This window comes from Gracilinanus agilis, chromosome 2, assembly GCF_016433145.1.
Source record: "Gracilinanus agilis isolate LMUSP501 chromosome 2, AgileGrace, whole genome shotgun sequence".
Classification (NCBI taxonomy): Eukaryota; Metazoa; Chordata; class Mammalia; order Didelphimorphia; family Didelphidae; genus Gracilinanus; species Gracilinanus agilis.
In genome coordinates, this window is record NC_058131.1 from 523,505,397 (window position 1) to 523,528,259 (window position 22,863).

The 22,863-nt window shown below is 37.4% G+C and overlaps 3 non-coding genes across 3 annotated transcripts; 2 read left to right on the forward strand and 1 right to left on the reverse strand.

Moving 5' to 3' along the window:
* Positions 1 to 18,447: 18,447 nt before the first annotated feature.
* On the reverse strand, positions 18,448 to 18,519 carry TRNAH-GUG. Its single transcript has one exon. It is a non-coding gene; the product is annotated as a tRNA-His (tRNA).
* Positions 18,520 to 20,184: 1,665 nt separating this feature from the next.
* TRNAH-GUG lies at positions 20,185 to 20,256 on the forward strand. Its single transcript has one exon. It is a non-coding gene; the product is annotated as a tRNA-His (tRNA).
* A 1,513-nt stretch (positions 20,257 to 21,769) lies between these two features.
* Positions 21,770 to 21,841, forward strand: TRNAH-GUG. The gene has a single exon. It is a non-coding gene; the product is annotated as a tRNA-His (tRNA).
* Positions 21,842 to 22,863: the final 1,022 nt, after the last annotated feature.

Below are 22,863 nucleotides of genomic sequence, written 5' to 3' on the forward strand. Positions count from 1 at the left end.
TTCTTGATCTTTTGTTCTTCCAAATAAATGTTGTTATAGTTTTTTCTAATTCAGTAAAAAAGTTTTTTGGTAGTTTGATAGGTATGGCACTAAATAAGTAAATTAATTTGGGTAGAATGGTCATTTTTATTATGTTAGCTTGTCCTACCCATGAGAACTTAATGTTTTTCCAATTGTTTAGATCTAGTTTTAATTGTTTGGAAAGTGTTTTGTAGTTGTGTTCATATAATTCCTGTGTTTGTTTTGGTAGATAGATTCCTAAGTATTTTATATTGTCTAGGGTAGTTTTAAATGGTGTTTCTCTTTCTACCTCTTACTGCTGTGTTGCATTGGAAATATATAGAAATGCTGATGATTTATGTGCATTTATTTTATATCCTGCAACTTTGCTAAAGTTGTTGATTATTTCTACTAGCTTTTTAGTTGATTCTCCAGGATTTTTTAAGTAGACCAAAGAGATAAGAGAGGTGAATGAAACCCTAGAAAAATTAGAGTTAATAGATATATGGAGAAAAATAAATAGGGACAAAGAGGAATACACCTTCTTTTCAGCAGCACATGGAACATTCACAAAGATAGACCATGTAATAGGGCATAGAAACATGGCAAACAAATGCAAAAAAGCAGAAATAATAAATGTAACCTTCTCAGAACATAATGCAATAAAAATAGTTATTAGTAAGAATACATGGAGAGGCAAACCAAAAACTAATTGGAAATTAAATAATATGATTCTCCAAAATAATTTAGTGAAAGAACAAATCATAGAAATAATTAATAATTTCATTGAAGACAATGACAATGATGAGACATCTTACCCAAACCTATGGGATGCAGCCAAAGCAGTTCCAAAGGGAAAATATATACACTGAGTGCATATATTAACAAATTTTCGGGAGGGTAGAGGTTAACGAATTGGGCATGCAACTTAAAAAACTAGAAAATGAACAAATTAAAAATCCTCAGATGAAAACTAAATTAGAAATACTAAAAATCAAGGGAGAAATTAATAAAATCAAAAGTAAAAAAACTATTGAATTAATAAATAAGAGTAGAAGCTGGTATTTTGAAAAAACTGATGAAATAGACAATGTATTGGTAAATCTAATTAAAAAAGGAAAGAAGAAAACCAAATTAACAGTATCAAAGATGAAAAGGGAGACCTCACCTCTAATGAAGAGGAAATTAAGGCAATCATTAAAAACTATTTTGCGCAATTATATGGCAATAAATATAACAATCTAGGTGATATGGATGAATATTTACAAAAATATAAATTGCCTAGATTAACAGCAGAAGAAATAGAATATTTAAATAATCCAATATCAGAAAAAGAAATTGAACAAGCCATCAAAGAACTCCCTAAGAAAAAATCGCCAAGGCCTAATGGATTCACAAGTGAATTCTATCAAACATTCAAAGAACAATTAATCCCAATACTATACAAGTTATTTTATATAATAAGCAAAGAAGGAGTCCTACCAAATTCCTTTTATGACACAAATATGGTACTGATTCCAAAGCCAGGTAGATCAAAAACAGAGAAAGAAAATTACAGACCAATCTCCTTAATGAACATAGATGCAAAAATCTTAAATAGAATACTAGCAAAAAGTCTCCAGCAAGTGATCAAGAGGGTTATCCATTATGATCAGGTGGTATTTATACCAGGAATGCAAGGATGGTTCAACATTAGGAAAACCATCCACATAATTGACCATATCAACAAGCAAACCAACAAAAACCACATGATTATCTCAATAGATTGCTGAAAAAGCCTTTGACAAAATACAACACCCATTCCTACTGAAAACACTAGAAAGTATAGTAATAGAAGGTCCTTTCCTAAAAATAATAAATAGTATATATCTTAAACCATCAACAAGCATCATATGTAATGAGGAAAAATTAGTAGCCTTTCCAATAAGATCAGGTGTGAAACAAGGATGCCCATTATCACCTCTATTATTTAACATTGTACTAGAAACACTAGCAGTAGTAATTAGAGAAGAAAAAGAAATTGAAGGTATTAAAATAGGCAATGAAGAGACTAAGCTATCACTCTTTGCAGATGATATGATGGTCTGCTTGCTTTTATTTATATGCTTAGTTTTATGACTAGCATATAGCAAGTGTTTATAAAAGTGCTCTATTTACTATTAAATTATTCTTCTCTTTGTTACTGTATTCTGTTCTATAATAATATAACATATTATGTGTTAATTAAATATTATATTAATTATAATTATCATATATTAAATTAGCAGATAGAATTTTACCATAGGAATTGAATAGGTTGCAAATTAGTTGATGACCATTGCTTTGAATTTCCAAGGAACCTTGAAGGAACAGTTTGGAGACAGTGAAGGAAACAGTGAAATATAGAGCTAGGGATCATTAAGGGAGTTTCAAGGAGGGGATGGTCAATCATGTCAAACAGAGCACTAAGAACTGCAAATAGGAATCAGCATTCAATTTGGCTCAGAAGAGGAAATTTGCTTGAGTAGAAAGATGTTAGAAAGAATGATTTCAGTGGAATGCTAAGAAAGTTAACTTTTTTCCTATCTTCCCCCGCTTAATATTACCCATTTAAGGGCATGATTTTTTTTTTTAGGCTTAAGTCACCTCACCAGTTGCTCTCTCTTAAAGGTGGAAGTTATCATAGTCTTAGAAATACAGGTTCAACTCTTTCCCATGAAATGCTAGTTACACAAAAGAGCATTACAAATAATAAGTCTCCAGTAAACTGATTTATCTAAGAAGAGAGCAAAGAGAAACTGGAGAAGTTCTACAGATTAGAATACACCAGAAAATACAAAAGAGTGAAGGAACTCCTCCATAAGCACAATCTATCTTAGCTCAACCAGAAGAAAAGTTCCAATCTAATTCAAGGAAAATTTGCCTAAGTGTTCTAGAGAAGCAAGCTAGAAATCAGGGACATGTTGAATTACTGTCACTGCAAGAGAGTGTCTCTTTCTCATCCTTGGAAGCAGTCCCAAAGCTTCTACAATCATGTGTCTCATTCTAGAAGTAGGAAGAAAGAATGTCCCTCCAAAGCTTTCCTGCCAACTCTGTCCCTCATGGAGGTACTCATTATTCAACCATCATTCTCTCTGCCATTTATGAGTGTCTTATGCAGAATGGGTCAGGATTAAAAGTTGTAAATATAGAGTTTTTGACGAGTTTCTTATAAACACTATGGAGAGAAAAGGTCTAGATGATTCATTCTTAATGTGTGGCCCACAAACCCTAGGAATCCCCAAGACCCTTTCTGGGATTCTACAAAGTAAAATCTATTTTCATGATAATACTAAAAGGTTATTTGCCTATTAAAATACTCCTCCCTTTTCCAATTACGCATTTGTGTGCAATCAGATTTTCTTGACATATTTCAACCAAAGTGACATATCACAACACATAAATGCAGAAGCAAATAAGAATCCAGCTGTCTTCTCTGAAGCTAAATAATGCCTCTTTGCAAAAACATATAAAACTGGAGCCGCTAGGTAGGGATTGGATTGAGGACAGGCTTAGAGACCAGAGGTCCTAGGTTCAAATCTAACCTCAAACACTTCCTAGCTGTGTGACCCTGAGCAAGTCACGTAACCCCCCATTGCCTAGCTTCTTACCGATCTTGCCTTGGAACCAATACACAGTAGTGGTTCTAAGATGGAAGATAAAGGTTTTTAAAAAAAAGTGTAAAGTGGTCCTGAGATAAAAAATATTTTGAGTACTGCTGTCTGAATGATAATAAAGTTAGGTAGAACTGAACCAATTTGAACAGCCAGACTCAAATAGTCATTAGTGAATATCAACTTAGAGACAGGTTTTTAGCATAGTGCTCCAGGGCATTGCTCCAAAGCCCTGCACTGTTAACATTTTTATAAATGCCTTAAAGGCATGAATGACATGATTTTCACATCTGCAAATGACATAAACCTGGGAAGAGTAACATGTTGAATGAACGAATCAAGATCCCAAAAGATCTTAATCTGTTAAAACAATGGACCAAATGTAGTAAGATGAAAATATAAAGTGTTATACTTTTTTTAAAAAATCAATTTCAGAAGAAGAGGATAATAATAATAATGCTGAATCGCATTTAATCTGAAAAAATAGTCTGGGTGTTTTGTTGATTAAAACCCCAATAAGTGTATCGCCCATGTAATATGGCAGCCAAAAAAAGGCTTAATGTGATCTCGTTGTTCAATCATATCTGATTCTTTGGGACCCGATAGACTAATTGTCCGAGGTGTTTTCTTGGCAAAGATACTAGAATGATTTTTATTCAGGCAGGTGTTAAGTGATTGGCTCAGGGTCACACGGCTAGTAAATGTCTGAGGTCAGATTTGAACACAGTCTTTCCAACTCCAGGGCCAGTGCTCTAAGCACTTTGCCACCTGACTACCTCATCATGTGATCTTAGGCTTCACTGAAAGAACTGTGTCCAGAATGAGGGAAGAAATAATCCTATTCTACTCTCACCTGGCCAGACTCTAGCTAGAGTATTCTGTTCAGTCCTGGATGTTACATTTCAGGAAATATTTTGATAAGCTTGAAAGTATTCAGTGATAAGTACCCAGGATTCTGAAGGGCCTCAAGAGATGGACATATGACTTTGGGTTGAAGAAGCTGGGGACCTCTAACCTAGAGAAAAGGAGATTTGGAGAGGACAGGATCATTTTCTTTTAAAAAACTGAAGGGTAGTACCTGAAACATCCTCCTGAGTTTAAATCCTGTCTCCAACACTTACTAGCTGCATGACTCTGGGCAAGTCATAACCTTGGTTGCCTCAGTTTCCTCATCTGTCAAATGAGCTGGAGAAGGAACTGCAAAGCCCTCCAGTATCTTTGTCAAGAAAATCCCAAATGGGGTCATAAAGAGTCAGACATGACTGAAAAACATCTGAAAAGCAACAACTGTACCTGAAAGAAGGATTAGACTTGTTCTTGTTTGTGTCAGAAAAAAATAAATAAATAAGAGAAACAAATAGAGGTTGCAAAGAAGTATATTTAGGCTTGATGGAAAGAGACTTTCTACCAATATGAGTTGTCCAAAAGTGGAACGGACCGTCTCAGTGGTAGATTTCCCTTCCAACAAGGGTTGAATTGCCACTTGTCCAGAACCTCATAGAAGGAATTCTTTGAACACACCTTGGATAAGATGGTCTCTGAGGTTCCTTCTCCTATGGTATTATGGGTTTCAATTCAATATAAGGAAAAGCCCCTAACTATTTTTGTTCAGTTGTTTCAATTGTGTTTGATTCTTCATGACCCCATTTGGGGTTTTCTTGGCAGATACTGGAGTGGTTTGCCATTTCCTTCTCCAGCTCATTTGACAGATGAGGAAACTGAGGCAAATAGGGTTAAGTGATTTGCCCAAGGTCACATAGCGAAGAAGTGTCTGAGGTCACATTTGAATTCAGGTCTTCCTAACGCCAGGACTGGTTCTCTATCCATTGCATTAATAACACTTTTTTTTTAATGTCCTTAAACTCTAAGAGGGAAAACATCTCCACGTTTTCCAAGACAGAGCTAAATGACCTTTTCCAGGTCCAATATTCTTAGATATGTGATCCAATGCTGCTTCTTTGCTAAGCCTTCACAAAAGAGCCTGGAATCTAAGCTCCCTCCCCACTCCATGCTATCCAACTCTTTCTTTCTTATGAGGCTATCCCATCAAGACCAAGAATCCTCATCTCCCCACCTCCAGTCAGATGGATTAGGAGCCTTTTTGGACCCACCAAGTGCCCACTACTGACTCTATTACCCAAGTCATAAAGTTGGACAATTAGTGGGCAAATGAGAACCTAACCCAAATGAGAATCTACAACCCAATCCACCAAGCCTCGCCCTTGTGTTATCCTCCCACGGTGTCGCCTCCATCTCTACCATCATGTGAGTCTGTGCTGCCCTCCTGTGGGTGACCCCCCCCCCCAAATAGAATTCTAAAGAGTAGTGCCCAGAAGGCAGGATGGAGGCTTTGTTAACAAACATCACAGTTTTCAGTCTAAGCTAGTATCTCACCATCATCCCCCAATCCCTACCCCTTCAAAATAATTTCTTTGGCCAAGTGTGATGGCGCAATACTTTAATCTTTGTTACGGTAGTGGCTGAGATTTGGTGGATGGATTGACCTTCAAAATTCTGAGCTCTGAAAGAACTATAGCCAGTCTGATGTCTGAAACTATATCAGGCACTAAAATGGCGAGCCCCTGGAAGCAAAGAGACATCAGACTGACCAAGGACAGAGGAGCCATGCTAGGTCAAAGCAAGTTAAAGCAGGTCATGACTGAGATCAAAATAAAACAAAAATACTTGAGAAGTTATTCCTAAGAGCAAAGAGTTAGAACTAGAAGGGATTTTAAAATTTATGCATTCCAATTTCTCATTGGAATTTTACAGATGAAGAAATTGAGGTGTAAGTTATTTCTGTCTCAGCCCTTATGAGAATCAAATTTTATACTGCTACAAGGATAAAAAGATGATTGATATAATATTCAATGACTGAAGTGTTCTGTTTCACTCAATGAAAAACTATGATGACAATTTGTACTTAAATTTTTCTCCCCAAATGTTCAACTTGTGCTTATGACTGTGTAAGTATAAGTCTTACCACTCAGCAGACACCAATCAATCAATCAACCAACTGGCAAGCATTTTTTAAAGTACCTACTATGTCTGGGGATAGAAAGATAAGAATAGCTTTTGCTTTCAAGGAGTTTAGATTCTTTTTATTTTTTCATTTATTTTTTCTCAGCTACATGTAAACAAAAATCTTTTACTTTTAAAAATATTTTGAGTTCCAAATTCTCTCCCTCCCTCCCCTTCCTCCTTGAAAAGGCAAGTAATTTGATATAAATTGTGTATGTATAGTCATGCAAAACATTTCTTTTTTGTTTTGTGTTTATTTTTATTTATTTATTTTTCTCTTACTAAGTTTTTTATTTATTTTATTTTATTTTTTCCATGATTCCATGATCCATATTTTCCTCCTCCTCTCATCCCTCCCCCTTCCCAGAGTTGACAAGCAATTCCACTGGGAAATGGATTCAATATATATATATATATTATCACTTGAATCCATTTCCATATTGTTCATTTTGATAAAAGAGCAATCCTTTAAAACCAAAACCCCAAATCATATACCCATATAAACAAGTGATAAGTCATATGTTTTCTTCTGGATTTCTATGCCCACAGTTCTTTTTCCAAATGTGATTCTTTCTCATAAGTCCCACAGAATTGCCCCGGATCATCATGCAAAACATTTTCATATTAACCATGTTGCAAAAGAAAACATAAACCAAAAAAAAAAAAAACCAAGAATGATGAAGAAAGTAAAAAAAGTATGATTTGATTAGCATTTAGACTATCATTTCTTTCTCTGAAATATAGTACTTTTCATCATAAATCCTTCAGAATTATCTTGGATCATTGTATTGCTAAGTCATAGCTAAGTCATTCACCATTGATCATTATATAATATTACTGTTACCATGTTCAGTGTTTTTCTGGTTCTGCTCATTTCATTTTGTATCAGTCCGTATAAGTATTCCCGGGTTTTTATTAAAGAATCCTGCACATCATTTCTTATGGTACAATAGTATTTAATCACAACCAAATCCTACAATTTATCCAACTATTTCCCAATTAATGGACATTCCCTTCAATTGCCAATTCTTTGGCACCGCAAAGAGTTGCTATAAATATTTTTTGTGCATATAGGTCCTTTTTCTTTCATCTCTTTGGGGGTATAGACCTAAAGATGGTATTGCTAGGTCAAAAGATAAGGGGGATGACATTGTATATATTTGAGAAAACAATTTGCATACATATAAGTGGATCCAAAGTAAATGCATGGCTTCCCTAATCCCTAACTTCTTATTTGAGAATTTTCCTCATATTTTAGTGGAAAAATTGAGGTCATTCACAGAGAGCTCCCTCATTCCTCCTCCTCATCTCACATCACTTAGATGTTTTCTGCTGCCCTTACCTCCTTCACAAGTCTCACATGAGTGTTTGCCAAGGCCAAAACCTCTACATGCACAAGGAATCTCACATTCTCCAGCAGACTACCCTTCCTAGCATACCCACTCTCTTATCTCAGTCTCTCCTTGTCTACTGCCTGTTTCACTATTGCCTATAAATGTGTCTCTGTCTCTCCCATCCTCAAAAAAACTCTTATTTGATTCATCTATCTCTGCAAGCTAACATCCCATGCTTTCCTTCCTTTTGAGGCCAAACTCCATGAGGACATCTATAATAAGTGTCTCCACTTCCTTACTCCTCAATTTCTTTTCCATTCCCTACAGTCTGACTTCTAATCTTATTATTCAACTGAAACTGCTCTCTCCAAAGTTGCTAAAAGATCTCTTAATTGGAAAATCTAATGGCCTTTTCTCAGTCCTCATCCTTCTTGACCTCTCTGCAACCTGTTGACCACCCTGTTCTCCTAGATATTCTCTTTTTTTCTAGGTCTTCATGACATTCCTCTCTACTGGTTCTCCTTCGGTTTATCTGACCATGCCTTCCCCTTTGCTGGGCCTTCATCTATATTGTGCCTGATACCCAAAGGGGTCCCACAGGATTCTGTCCTGAACCCTACTCTCTCCTCACTTTGGACTGATTTCACACAGTGATTTCATAAGCTCCCATGGATTCAATGATCAACTCTATGCTGATGACTCTCAAATCTAATTATCCAGTCCCAATCACTTGGTTGATTTCCTGAATGCTATCTTTAACAACCTTATTGGACATCTGAAACTGGATGTCCCATACACATTGTAGCAAGAGAGAGAGATGACCCCATGTGTAGAGAGACCTGAGAGCACCCACTCCAGGGGTGCTTATGTGGTTTAAAGGAAGGTAGAATAGACATCTCTAGCCTTTCCTCCCTCTACTTCTCCCACTCTTCTTTAAGAGAAACTAATTCCTGCAAGGAGGGGAAGTAGGAAGGTGAAGGGGGTGGGGGGAGGAATAGAAGTATATTTCCCTGGGGGCAGCTAGGTGACTCAGTGGATAGAGAGCCAGATCTGGAGTCAAGATGGACCTGAGTTCAAATGTAGCCCCAGATACTTCCTAGCTATGTGTCTCTGGGCAAATCAATTAACCTCATTTATCTAGCCCTTGCTCTTCTGTCTTAGAGTCATTACTAGGACAGAAAGTAAGAATTTTTGAAAAGTATATCTACTTGCTCCCTTAAATATTATTTGTCTCAGGGACATGATCAGGTTCATTCTAACTTCTTATTGCTTTGTCATTTAGGGGGAAAGAGAAGGGGAAGTTTTATATTCAAGATTTGATACCTTCCCTACCGAATACTAGTTCTACAATGATTAATAGAAAGGAAAACTCATTTCTTCTTTTTTTTTAAAGAAAACTTATTTATACAAATGAAAACTCAGAGAAGGCATGCATCAGGGAATATATATCAGGCAATATAGAGTGAAAGAGAAAACTCAGATCAGCTAAGATAGAATGTTCAAAATCTCATCCATGAGGAAAACTTGCCAAAGATACTAGTGTAGCAAGCTGAATATAGGAATATGATAGAGATTGCCAACTCCTCTCATGTCTTCCCAGAATCTTTTCCTTCAGCAAACTGAAGTAGGTTTGGCCTCTTCCATTTTCCCTTTCAAAGCTGGAAGCCAGAAGCATCTGAAGTGATTTGACACTCAAAGAAGACTTGAAACTTGTTGAGTCCTCAAAGGGGACTTTCCCTGAAAAATCCCAAATGGGACTGGTGAAGACTGATACTCTCTTGTCTCTCACAAAGGGCAGGGTCCTCATCTCCACCAATAAGGAGGTATTCCCATACCAATGGGCTTTGGGCAAGCGGTTATCTAAAACTGAACTCATCATTTCCCTTTTCTTCAACTTTACCCTCTTCCCAAATTCTCTATTACTGTTTTTTCATTTTTGTTTTTAATCATCCTTACATCCTTACTAAGACATCCATGTCTTAGTAACAACTCTAAGACAGAAGGACAAAGTCTAAGCAATTAGAGTTTAGTGAATTTCCCAGAAGCACACTGCTAGGAAATGTCTGAGGTCATATTTGAACCCAGGTCCTCCCCATTCGGGGCCTAGTGCTCTATCCACTCTAATCCCAATTTCTGTTGAGGATACCACCACTTTTTCTCAGTCACAAAGAGTCAAAACCTATGTATCATGCTTCACTCCTCACTTTTTTTCATCCTCCATGTCTAATCCACTGCCAAATTTTTTCATAAAATCTCCCTTTCTCCCCTCTGACATTGGCACCATCCTGATGCGGGATCTCATTACTTCATACAAGTCCCTCACTAGGGTCAGTCTTCCTCTGCTCAGCTCTAAGCTCAGGTCTGACTATATTACTACTATCTCCAACTCCCTAGAACTCAATAAACTCCAGTATGTCCCTATCACTAACATAAAATTCTCGGGTGTTTGAAGCCCTTCCTAACCTAACCCCTCTACCTCTACCTTTCTAGTCTCCTTATACATTACAATTACCACTCCTACACACATGCACACACACACATTCTCTATGATCCATTGGCAGTGACCTCCTTGCTATTCCTCACAAGACACTCCTTTTCCTGACTCATCATTTTACTGGTTTTCCTCCATACATGGAACTATCATCTTTCTCATCCCTTCTGCCCAAATCTGGCTTCCTTTAAGTCCCAGATAAAATCCTACCTTATAGAAGAAGGCTTTCCCAATCCCCCTTAATCTTAGGACCTTCTTGCTCTTAATTAACTCCAATTTATCCTCTGTGAACCTTGTTTGTACCTAATTGTCTCCCCCATTAGACTAGGAGATCCTTGAGAGCAAAGATTATCCTGTAGTGGAAGACCTGACTCCACTATAATGGAGAGGAAAAAAGGAAAAAGAAAAGAAAATGAGGTATAAAAATCTGGCCTGATAGACTAGGTTTCCAACTCAAGTTCTCTGACTCTAAGCCTGATATTCTTTCCTCTAATTCACACCACCTCACAGGATGCTGCTTTTTTGAAAAATTCTTTGAAATTTCTCTTTTATACCTATTTTCAGTGCTAGAAACTGCAATTTTTTTGTCCTTTTGGATAGCACCCAACATTCTCTTGGACATCCGTTTAAAAGAATTCTATTTTCTTTCGAAGTTATTCAGTGATAGTTTTGGAAACAGAATGCAAATGAATCAAAAGAAGCCAAGTCTTGTGAGTAAGGAAACTAAATGATTAAAGTTGGTCTGCTGATTTAGGAGTCTAGGCTTCTTTTCTGGGGGGCTAGGGCTGGATAGAGCAAAATGAGGGTAATAAAATGTGACCATAAAGTAATGAGGCTAATTTTCCCTTGTGGTTCCATGGCAATTTCAAAAGAATAGTTTTTGTTTTGTTTTTAATTTTTAAGTTTGTTTAAAAAGAAGGAGGGAAAATCAGTCTGACTACTTTAGAATCATACCATATCATTATAAGTAGCACTAGCACAGAGATTTTTTTAGTCTAGATTCTGTGAACTTTTCTTAAAATATTTTGATAAATTTTATTTCAATAAAACTGGCTTCTTTTGTAATCCAATGTGTCTTATGTTATGGATTTTAAGCAAAATTATTCTTAGAAGTGGTTCGTAGTGGGGGCAGCTGAGTATCTCGGTGGATTGAGAGCCAGGCCTAGAGATGGGAGGTCCTAGGTTCAAATCCAGCCTCAGACACTTCCCAGCTGTGTGACCCTGGGCAAGTCATTTGACCCCCATTGCCTACCCTTACCACTCTTCTGCCTTGGAGCCAATACACAGTATTGACTCCAAGATGGAAGGTAAGGGTTTAAAAAAAAATAAGTGGTTCATAGGTTTTGCCATACTGCCAAAGAATTTATGATACATAAAAAAGTAAAGAATTCTTAAAGGGAGAATGGATTTGCTTTGGCCAAGGTCCTGCCTGGTCTCCTGAAAGTATCTCTAGAAAAGAAATGGAAGTCAAAGGTCAGCTACATTACAGATGGGGTCATATACCAAGACTCTCACTAACTAATCTGACATTAGTTGGATTTACTTGACATAGGGCCCACATATCCTCTGGCTCTCCATAGGCTCCCCAACTTGGACAAGAAATAGGATTTGCAGCTAGGTGGCGCAGTGGATATGACTCTGGGACAAGTCACTTAATTTCTGTTTGCCACAGTTTCCTCATCTTTAAAATGGGGCTAATAACTATTTCCCAGGATTATTATGAGAATCAAATGAAAAATCATCATAAAGTGCTTAATACATGAGTGCCATATAGCAAGTGTTTTATAAAGATAAACTATTATTATTATTATTATTATTAATTTTTTTTGTAAAATGAGAAGATTTAGAATACATCATCTCTGGTTACATATAATTCTAAAGATCCTCTGATTCTAGGAACACAGCTAGTAAAACAGAATAAGCAAAGGAGTGGGTTGAAAGCAAAAATATTAAATCCCACAAGAGACTCCAAATTTCCAGCATCAAGTACTGAAAAGATGGGTGGAGAAGATGTCAGTTGTTGCTGCTTGTTCCTGAGTCCCTGGGAGATAACAGATCTCTATCCTTTTCATTACACTTAAAAACTTCATCATGATTATTTTGGCAAGAAGTCCTCTCCTTTCCCCATCGCCCCTCCCCCCTGCATTTTGATATTTCTTCCTTTTATGGAAGTTTTTTTAAGTTTAAGTTTTTGCAAGGAGATAGAATGGAAATAAAATTGGACTTTGAATCAGAAGATCTATGTTCAAATCCTTGTTCAGGAACTTGCTGCATGACCCTGGACAAATGACAAAACCCCTCTCAGTCTCAATTTTCTTCATCTGAAAAATAAGAGTAATGTACTAACTATCTGATAGGGTAGTAGTAAGAAAATAACTTTCTAAAGCTTAGTGCTGGCCATAAAATATGGCCATAATACTGGCCATAAAATAAATAAGTTATTGTGAAAAATCTTGCGGTGTAGTAGAAAGCACTGGACTTGGACTTTTCAGAACAATACATAGTGCTCAGGTGGAGAACGTACCCCCCAGCTCTTCCCATTTCACCCAAATGTGCCCTTTGGAAGGTAAGAAAGAATAAACATTTGTTAGGTGCCTACTATGTGCCAGGGTCTTTACAGATCTGATCTCATTTGATCCTCGCAACAACTCTAGGAAGTGGGAGCTGTTGTTATCCCAATTTTACAGTTGAGAAAAATGAGGCAAAGAGATTTTAAATGATTTACTCAGAATCACACAGTGTCTGAGGCAGGATTTCATCTAAGGTTTCATCCTGACTCTAGGTCCAGTGCTTTATCCACTTTGCCACCTAACTGAGAATTCCTTCCTTGCTCACTATAATGGAGAGTGTCTCTCCCACGGAAACTTCCTAACCACTTTCTAGAAGACAGAGAAACCAAACACTCTTTATATTCCCTACTATATTCCCTTCCATGGCATGGTGGTTAGTCTCCTGTCTGTTAGGAAAACCAAATACTTAGAAATCACTCTAGTTTCACTTAAATTCTAAATGATAGAACTGAATTTACTAATTTTTTTTTAAAGCTCACAAAACCCTCACAAATTTCATCTTCAATCTGAGACAGATTAAAAGGGTCTATACCAGAGAAAAAAATTTATCTGATTACTCTCAAAACTTCAGCCCTAGATTTGTAATATGGTTTAACACACACTATCTTCTCTGTGAGACCTGTTTTAGGTGATGAGGGTATAGATGTTCTGTCTCTATTATTTAATTTCAAGTTCAAACTTTATTAGGACTATGGAAGATATATAAGAAACTCAACGGCAGATCGTACAATTGCACAGTTCTTCAAACTTTAACAAAATAGGTGGTCTATAGGATGGAATCAGTCTATAACCAGCATTCATTCTGTTCTCACAGCACATGGTTATTAAGAGTTCTCTCCCACCTCAACTTTCATTTTTCAAATTTTTTAAATTTCAAATTTTTAATTTTATTTTATTTTTGTACTTATTGTATCCCCCAGTAGTCTTCAAACTCTGTAAGAGCTGGACTTAGTCCATTTTTCTTATTTATCTTCAAAGCCTAACTTGGTAACATTTACATAGAAGATTCTTAATAATTTCTGAGGTGTTAAATTAATATGCCCATTTTGGCTAGCTAAAGGATAGGTATTTTCCCATCTTAGGACCTAACATAAGAATATGTTGTATAATACAATTATTCTAAATTTCAGTAATTTTCACTAGATGGTTCAGTGGATAGAGCACCAGAGGCTGGGACAGGAGAGATCTGAGTACAAGTGTGACCTCAGACATTTACCAGCTATGTGAACTTGGACAATTCATTTAACTTCAGTTTCCTCATCTGTAAAACGGGAATAATAATAGCACCTTACCTTCCCAGGGTTGATGTGAGGATTAAATGAGATAATAATTATAAAGTGCTTATGTGTGAATAATTTGACCCTTGGACCATTACTCTATCTGAGTTGACCCCTACTTGATTGCTAAATCAATTATTTTATCCCTATGCTAATTTTTAATCAGTACTATCCAGTTGAATGTGATTCCATAGAGGAAATGATTATTTCTTTTGTATTAACATACATAAATAAATACTTAAGTATATACAGTAATTTTTATACATAGTTTCTTGGATAGAGGTCTTTAAAAATATATAGAGAATTTTGTCAAATATAGAAGAATATGAGTCATTTCCCAATTGATAAATGGTCAAAAGATATGATATGAATAGACAGTTTTGGGATGAAGAAATCAAAGCTATATATAACTATATATTTTAATGCCCTAAATCATTATTGATTAGAGAAATGCGAATCAAAATAACTCTGAGACATCATCTCTCACCTATCAGATTGGCTAAAATGATAAAAGTGCAAAATAACAAATGTTGGAGGGAATATGGGAAAATGGGAAAAAATAATACATTGTTGTTGGAATTGTGAACTGATCCAACCATATAGGAGAGAAATGTGGAATTATGCTCAAAGAATTATAAAATTGTATTCCTTTTGACCCAGCAATATCACTATTAGTTTTATTTCCTAAGATGAACAATGGAAAGAAAAAGAACCTATATGCTCTAAAATATTTATAGTAATTCTCTCTGTGGTGGCAAAGTACTGGAAATTGAAGGGATGCCTATCAAATGTAGAGTGGCTAACCAAGTTGTGGTATATGATTGTGATGGAATACTACTCTGCCATAAGAAATGATGAACCGATTAATTTTGGAAAAACATGGAAATACCTACATGAAATTATGAATAAAATAAGTAGAACCAAGAGGATATTATATACAGCAACAGAAATATTGCTTGAGGAATGACTTGTGCATGGCCACTTCCAGAGAAAGAACTGATTAATAGAAATAAGTATGACATAGTTTTACATATACATATATATTTTTGTCAAATCATGCCTTTTATAATGGGGAGGGGGAGAGAGGGAGAGAGTTAACTGAATATTTTAATGTAACAAATAAATAAATTTAAATTTTAAAAAGAATAATCAACCAGTCCTAATATAATATAATTAGGAGTAATTAGATTAAGTTAAAAAGGTTCTTCTTTATAGTAGACTTTAAACATATAGATTCTTTTTTATATTAGACTTTAAACTTGTCAGAGTATGTACTTGCCTGACCACAAAATGTCCTAGCTAGATGACCTCCATCCACTGGGCTTCATGAGTAAGACCTCCAGACCTCTAGCCTTGGTTGGAACCAAAGGCCTCCACCATACGCCTTAACCATTTAAGTCCCAAATGATATAGATGTCATAAACCTCTATGGAAAGTCCCCTGGTTATTTGAGGAGCCTCTCACCCTTTGCATTTCCCTATGTTGCCCAACATTGGGTGGTATCTGCCTCACCACAGGCCCATTGCCCTCTTTCCATGGGCCAGTGAGGGGAGAGGGTAGTTCTGATGGCCTGGGACCAACAATGAGAATTTGTATTTTATGCTACAGTATCTGGAATGTCTGAGTCTCTTGGGTTATAAAACTTGTACTATGGAGCAAGGAAGGGTCTCAGATCTTGAGGAAGGTCTGAGATCCTATTTGTTGAAGGAGGGCAGGTCCCTTTAATAAACAGTTGTTGGCTGGGAGCTCTGCCTCAGTTCTTTTATTGCAGGTTGGACAAATTTCTGGTGTTACATTTAGCATAGTGCCTGACACGAAGTAAGTGCTATATAAATGTTAGTTATTGTTATTATTATTACCAAAACATACTAAAGACTTGTATAGATTGAGTTACAAATGTTCCCTAAAGAAATAAAGAACAACTTAAAAAGCTAGAAAAATATTCTGTGCCCATGGTTAGGTCATGCCAATATAAATAAAATGATAATGACACCAAAATTAATTTATACTTTTAATGCTATGCAAATCAAATTACCAAGAGGAACTTCATAAAACTTGATTTAAAAAATGACAAAATTCATTTGGAAAAACAAAAGATCAAGCATATCAAGATAAGGATGAAAAGAAGTAGAGATGAAAGAGAAATAGCACTTCCAGACCTCAAACTATATTATAAAGCAGCAGCCATCAAAACCACCAGTTATTAGTTTAAAAATGGAGAGAATGATCAACAGACTAGACAAGGGAGGTTCAGAAACAATAGGACTCAATAACCAAGTGCTTCACCAAGTAAAAAATATAAATTGCCTAATGAAAAATTCCTTAACAGATAAGAAGTGCAAAGAACACTGTAAAGCTGTCTGGTAGAAATTAGTTTTAGACTACACTTTCCACCATACTCCTCAATACATTCTAAATGGATATGCAATTTTAACAATAATGATAAGATTACAAAAAAATTAGAAGAGAAGCAGATCATATATTTCTCACAGCTATGGATAGAAGATGCAGTTCTAACCAAACAAGAGATAGAAGCAATTACAAAAACTAAAACTGATAACTTGGATTACATGAAACTGAAAAGTATAGACAAAATTAATGCACCCAAGATAAGAAAAGTAGACAAATGAGGGAAAAACATCTTTGTATTAAATTTTTTTGATAAAGTTTTGGTCTCCAAAGTATATATAAATAATAAATATATATGACTAATAATTATTCCCCAATAGATAAATGATTAAAGGATATAAACAAACAGCTCTCAAAAGAACTGCAAAATATTCACAACCACGTGAAAGAATGCTCTAAATTACTAATAATAAGATAACTGACAATCCAAACAATCTTTTTGGTTTCTCCTCACACCCTGTAAATTGGCAAAGATGACAAAAAGTGACAATTGCCAGTATTGAAAGGGATTATGGGAAGATAAACATACTAATACACTGTTAGTAAGGCTTATGTCCTGAGGAAGTCATTAATAAGAAAAAAAGTCCTTAAAATATTTAAAGCAGCATAGTACTAGCATAGCAAAGAATTGGAAGCAAAGTAGATATCCATCTATGGGGGGAATGGCTACACTAATTGTTACATTAATGTAACAGAATATTACTATTTTGTAAAAAAATATATATGCTGAATTCAGAGAAGCATGGAAAAATCTACACGAACTGATAGAGTAAAGTAAGCACACACACACACACACACACACACACACACACACACACATATATACAGACCCACTTACATACATACACACAATAACTACAAGAGTCAATGGAAAGAACAACTAACAAAAAATCAAAAGTGAATGTGACAGAATTTGAATAAAGTGATAAGAAAGGATATTCTCTAAGCCACATCTTTGTGACAGCTAAAAGGCTCAGGTGTTATAGATTACACTTTTTCATACTTTTTCAATACATTGATCAGTGATCAGTTGTGCTTATTTTTCTAAAATATAAAATATTAAAAGAAAAGAAAAGAAAACTGTTCTATATGGGGACTTTCTGTTAAAAGAATTTCATTAGCAGCCATATTTGTAGTTATCAAATGTTGGAAGCAAACTAAATGTCTGATATAAGGATATAATTAAATAAATTGTGGTACATTGATATGCTGGTATACTATAATGCATTAAGTCCCCCAACCAGTATAAAGAATAGAAAAAAATGCAAAATAGATGAAGAAAAAAAAAAAAAGACTTTAATGTATACTACAAACAGTATTTAAAAGGAAAGGAGATGAGAATGAAACAAAATCCTATTGGAAGACAATTTATACTTTATGAATAGAAGTTAAATTAAATGTAAATACTTACTTAGCAAATTTGATTTGTTTATGTTTAATATTAAGATAAAAAAAATGAATCGTTAAGAACACAGAGATTTCTCCAAGGATGCTATGTGGAAAAATTTAAACTTACAGGTTAGAAAAACACCTAAATGAAGGGGTTTTTTAAAGTGTACAATGCACAGGGAAGAAATAAATCATCGCCACTGAACACACTGGGTTTGCTCAAGTCAAGGATTTTAAAAATTGCCTTAAAATGTCTTAATATTTAAGTTTTTTAAAAGAAAGAAACAAAAATATGCACTCCTTGCCGTGTCATTGCTTCCACAATGCCGTGACTCGGATTCGAACCGAGGTTGCTGCGGCCACAACGCAGAGTACTAACCACTATACGATCACGGCGAGCTACCAGAGCGCTACGAATGCACGTTCTTCCCAGCGTTTCTTTTCAACTATTTCATCACTTGCTCTGGTCTCGCCATTTTCAAGTTCATTGAAGGTCATCGTAAATAAAAATCACTCTCCTTCGTGAAGTGTCAGCCCACAGCCCCGATTCTTTTCCTGCACAAGAAGGTGAAACTGAAACTGACCCTGCGGCAGCCCCCTCCGGGAGGGACTGCTATGAAATCTGTGCCACCTGAGAACGAATCGGGGGAGAAAGGACAACAAATATTTATGAAACCACCCGTGTGGGAAGGATGGGGAAGGGGAAGAGGGAAACGCTACGAGAGTTAAACGAGACAGTCTCCCTTCTGGAAACTAATAGGGGAAATGAATATGTACAAATAACTATGATTCAGAATATTGTATGATCAGTTCTCTTGTTGAGTCAGAATTAGCGAATGGATTGGTCAGTCAAGAAGCATTTATAAATGATTATTTTTCAATGTTCATTAAGCATTTATTAATACTATATTCAGTAACTGTGTTGAGGGCTGGGGAGACAAAGAACTCCCCCTTCCCCAAACAAAACGGCCCCAACTCTGGGAATTGATAGTTTAATGGAGGATATAATAGGCAATTATACACAGTCAAGCTATAGGTAGGACAAATTGGAGGTGATCAACACGGGAAAAGCACTAATATTAAGTGAGATTAGGAAAGACTTCTTTGAAGGTGGCATTTATCTTGGACTTGAAGGAAGCCGAGAAATGTGGGAGAGCTGCATGCAATGGGAGGGACAGTGAGTGAAAATGCCTGAAGTTGGGAGATGGGATTTCTCATATAAGGAACAGCAAGAATGTCAGTGTGCCTGGATCATAGAGTCCTCGGAGGTGAGTAAGGTCTATGAAGGTTGGAAAGGTAGGATAGTGGTGGGTCGTGAAGGAAGGGCTTTAAAAGTGAATGAGTGAACGAATGAATGAAGCAGGAAGAAGTGTACAACAAAGTGCTCCCTCTGCGAGGTCAGAACAGGAAGCTCATTACCAAACCGGGGTAAAAACGAAGGTTTGCTTCAGTGAGGAGGCACGCCCATGTCCTGTCATCTCACACACACACATCCCCCCCTTCCGCAAGAAAGCCTCCCAAATGCCCTAGGGCAAGACTCCAAAGGGAGTCGGATGCGGCCTGAAGGGTTCCTCTAACTTGCTTGGCGCTCCCCTCCCCCCAGCTCTTGTGCCCACGTGGCCCGGCCGAGCCAGGTCTCCCTCTTTTCCGAGTCGAGTGGTCACGTGGGGGTTTCCGCTACCAACCCCAGCCCCTTATCCCCCAGCTGCCCGAGGGAAGAGAATCCTCCCCTCCCTCACCCACCCTCATCTCGGGTCAGAAAATGGAGCAATTCAGGAATGGTCTCCCGAAGTCCAAACCGATTTGCTCCAGGACGCGAAGGGGAAAGTATCCCGCGACCAGAGGAGGCAGCAGACCCGCTTGCTCCCGTTAGGGTGGAGCAAAACTAGAGCGAGTGAACTGGAGAGCCGCGCGCTTGCGTATCCCAGAGAGAGCCTGGGAAGGAAGCCGTGAGCCCAGGCACCACACTGATCTAAGAGAAACACGTCAGCAGTAGGGGGCGGTGCTTTAGACTTAGAAAAGCCTGAGTGACAAATTTTATTGCCAGCTCCCCGGTAGCTTGCCGTGATCGTATAGTGGTTAGTACTCTGCGTTGTGGCCGCAGCAACCTCGGTTCGAATCCGAGTCACGGCATTGTGGAAAACAATGGCACGGCAAGGGAGCTAAAAATTTTTTAAATATTTTATCCCAATCCCGAACTTCGCGACAAGAAACCCCTAGAATTGCGCAGATTGTTAAACATTCGGGGAAAAAGCTATGAAATTAACGCGTAGGAACTACTTGTCCTAGTGCACAATGACTGCGTCCCTTTTGCATTTGGATTTGATAAATCTTTCTTTGATGAACTACAAGTATAAAGTATGTGTATAAAAACATGAATGTGTACAGAGGGAATTAAGAGCATTATGGTATGTACAAATGATCTTGAAAAAAAACAACAGCATAAATTGCATTGATTAAAAATGAGAAGTTCATTAAAATATTCTCCAAATCTGACTCATTTGGCTGTTCTGGCTCAGTCTTCGTTTGAGAATCTGGTGATCTGGTAATATCTAAAGGACTGGAGATCTCACTAGTATTTACCAACGAGTGTGCTTTATCCCCAAGCTCCAGGAGGGCAGAGACTATTGTTTTTGCTTTATATCCCCAAGGCCTAGCACAGTATGCGCTTAATAAATACTTGTTGGATAGTATTGGATCTCCTATACCTTCCACAGGTTCTGGTTGGTGGATCAAAGGAGATAACCTTTTAAAGAGCTCTATAAATGCTAAGTGTTGCTGTTATTGTTATTATTGTGACTTTATCCATAAGAAGGAAAATCTTCCTCGACTCCTTTTTTAGGCACCCAATTTTTGTTTATGTGAAAATATCAGATCCTTAGGACGATTGCTTCTTTCTTTGTATTTGTACCCCACAGCACCTACCTCACTGCCTGTGGTAGAGTAGGCGCTTAATAAGTGCTTGTTGGGTGAGATTTGATCCCCAATACCTCCCCCTACGTACAGACACTGGAGAGTGAATCAAATGAGGTAGACAATGCTTTGGAAACCTTTAACGCGCTCTCTAAATACTACTCATTATTATTATGCTTTCTCCATAAGAAATACAGAATATTCTCTTCTTGACTGCTTTCTAGGGACCCAATTTTTGTTTTTGTATGAATGCCAGCTCCTTGAGAGGACTGTTTCATTCTTTGTAGTTGTTAGCCGAGCACCGACTTCAGTGCCTATCATCATACATTAGGCGCTTAATAAATGCTATTTGGTTATTTGAGTTTTCCCTTAATAACGATTCACGGCAGAATTTCTCTTTTTCTCCTAGCACTTGGAGGGAATTCTGCATTTAGGAAGAATTCCGGAAAGAGTCCTGTAACCGAGGAGCCCTTTCTTAGCTAAGTAAAAACGGTCCTTCCTCGGGTCCGAGACGTTCAAAGCGTAACAATCCTTCGGTGGCTTCGGAGACACAAGCAAGAAATAAATGCCAGACTTTCTCTTCTGCAGGAGTTCTGCGCCTGCGCTCTCAGCTTCGGCCTGCGTTTGGAACTCCTCCCCGAAGTCAGAACGAAGAATGACGTACAGTTAGGGAGGGTCTATCACTGGAGAAAAGACTAACAGGCGAGCAAAACCTACGGGTCCCGGTTAGCTCGCCGTGATCGTATAGTGGTTAGTACTCTGCGTTGTGGCCGCAGCAACCTCGGTTCGAATCCGAGTCACGGCATTGTGGAAACAATAGCACGGCAAGGGATTCGGTTTTTGTCTCGCCTCGTAATTTTTTCCCCCTGTATTCTCGGCACTCTTAAAATAAAACGAGACATGAACTAAGGCACCCGCAATTTTTTACAATAGCGCAGAACCCCAAAAATGATCCTTAAAGAACTTGAATTTCCCTTAAGGTTCATTCTTCTGAGAATAGAATCCTTCATTCTGCCATATGTTTCGTGTGTACCCCCTCAGGTAACAACTCCCCCAAAACCCCCCTTGTATTTCTAAGGTTCTGAAACCTTTACATGGGAGAGATTGGGGTTGCCAGGGGATCTCTCTAGAGCGAAAAGTCCGATTCCTAGCTCAATTGTAACCCCCTTTAGGACAAGATTGAACCTTTTCAGATACAGAGTAGTGGCATTTAGGGCTAGAAGGGACCTTACACTTCAAATCTCTCATTTTGCAGAGGAGGAAAGACGCTGGATTTGGAATCTGGGAATCCGATGTTAAACCTGTCTCTCGGACTTGCTACTTTGGAAAAATCATCTCCCTGTTTCCTCATCTGTAAAATGAGAGGATTAGACTAGATGATCCATCAGGTCTATTCCTAGCTCTAACTCTAGGGTCCATATATCTCATGAAACCTAGGACCAGAGAATGACAGGATTTGCCCACGGTCACACAGCCAAATGGCACTGAGTCTTTACAATACATTATACCACTCCACCACCTTTGTGTTGTTCACGTCCATCTCTGCAGTCCCTCTCCCTTTTGCCTCGTATATGTAGACACCCAACAAATCCGTATTGAATTGAATAGATCTTTCTAACCCCACTAGTTAAAATCACGAGTTGGAATCAGATGATTAGGGTTACTCTGAAGGCTGAGCTATGAGTAGAAATTGGGAGGACTAAATGACCTGAAAGCACCAAATCTAGCAGGCTTTCCACTTCTCCGTCCCATTCGTCTGACAATGGCAGACTTGGAATCTTCTCCAAGGCATTGTAAGTGACTAGCATGGCACCAGAGCATGGTGAT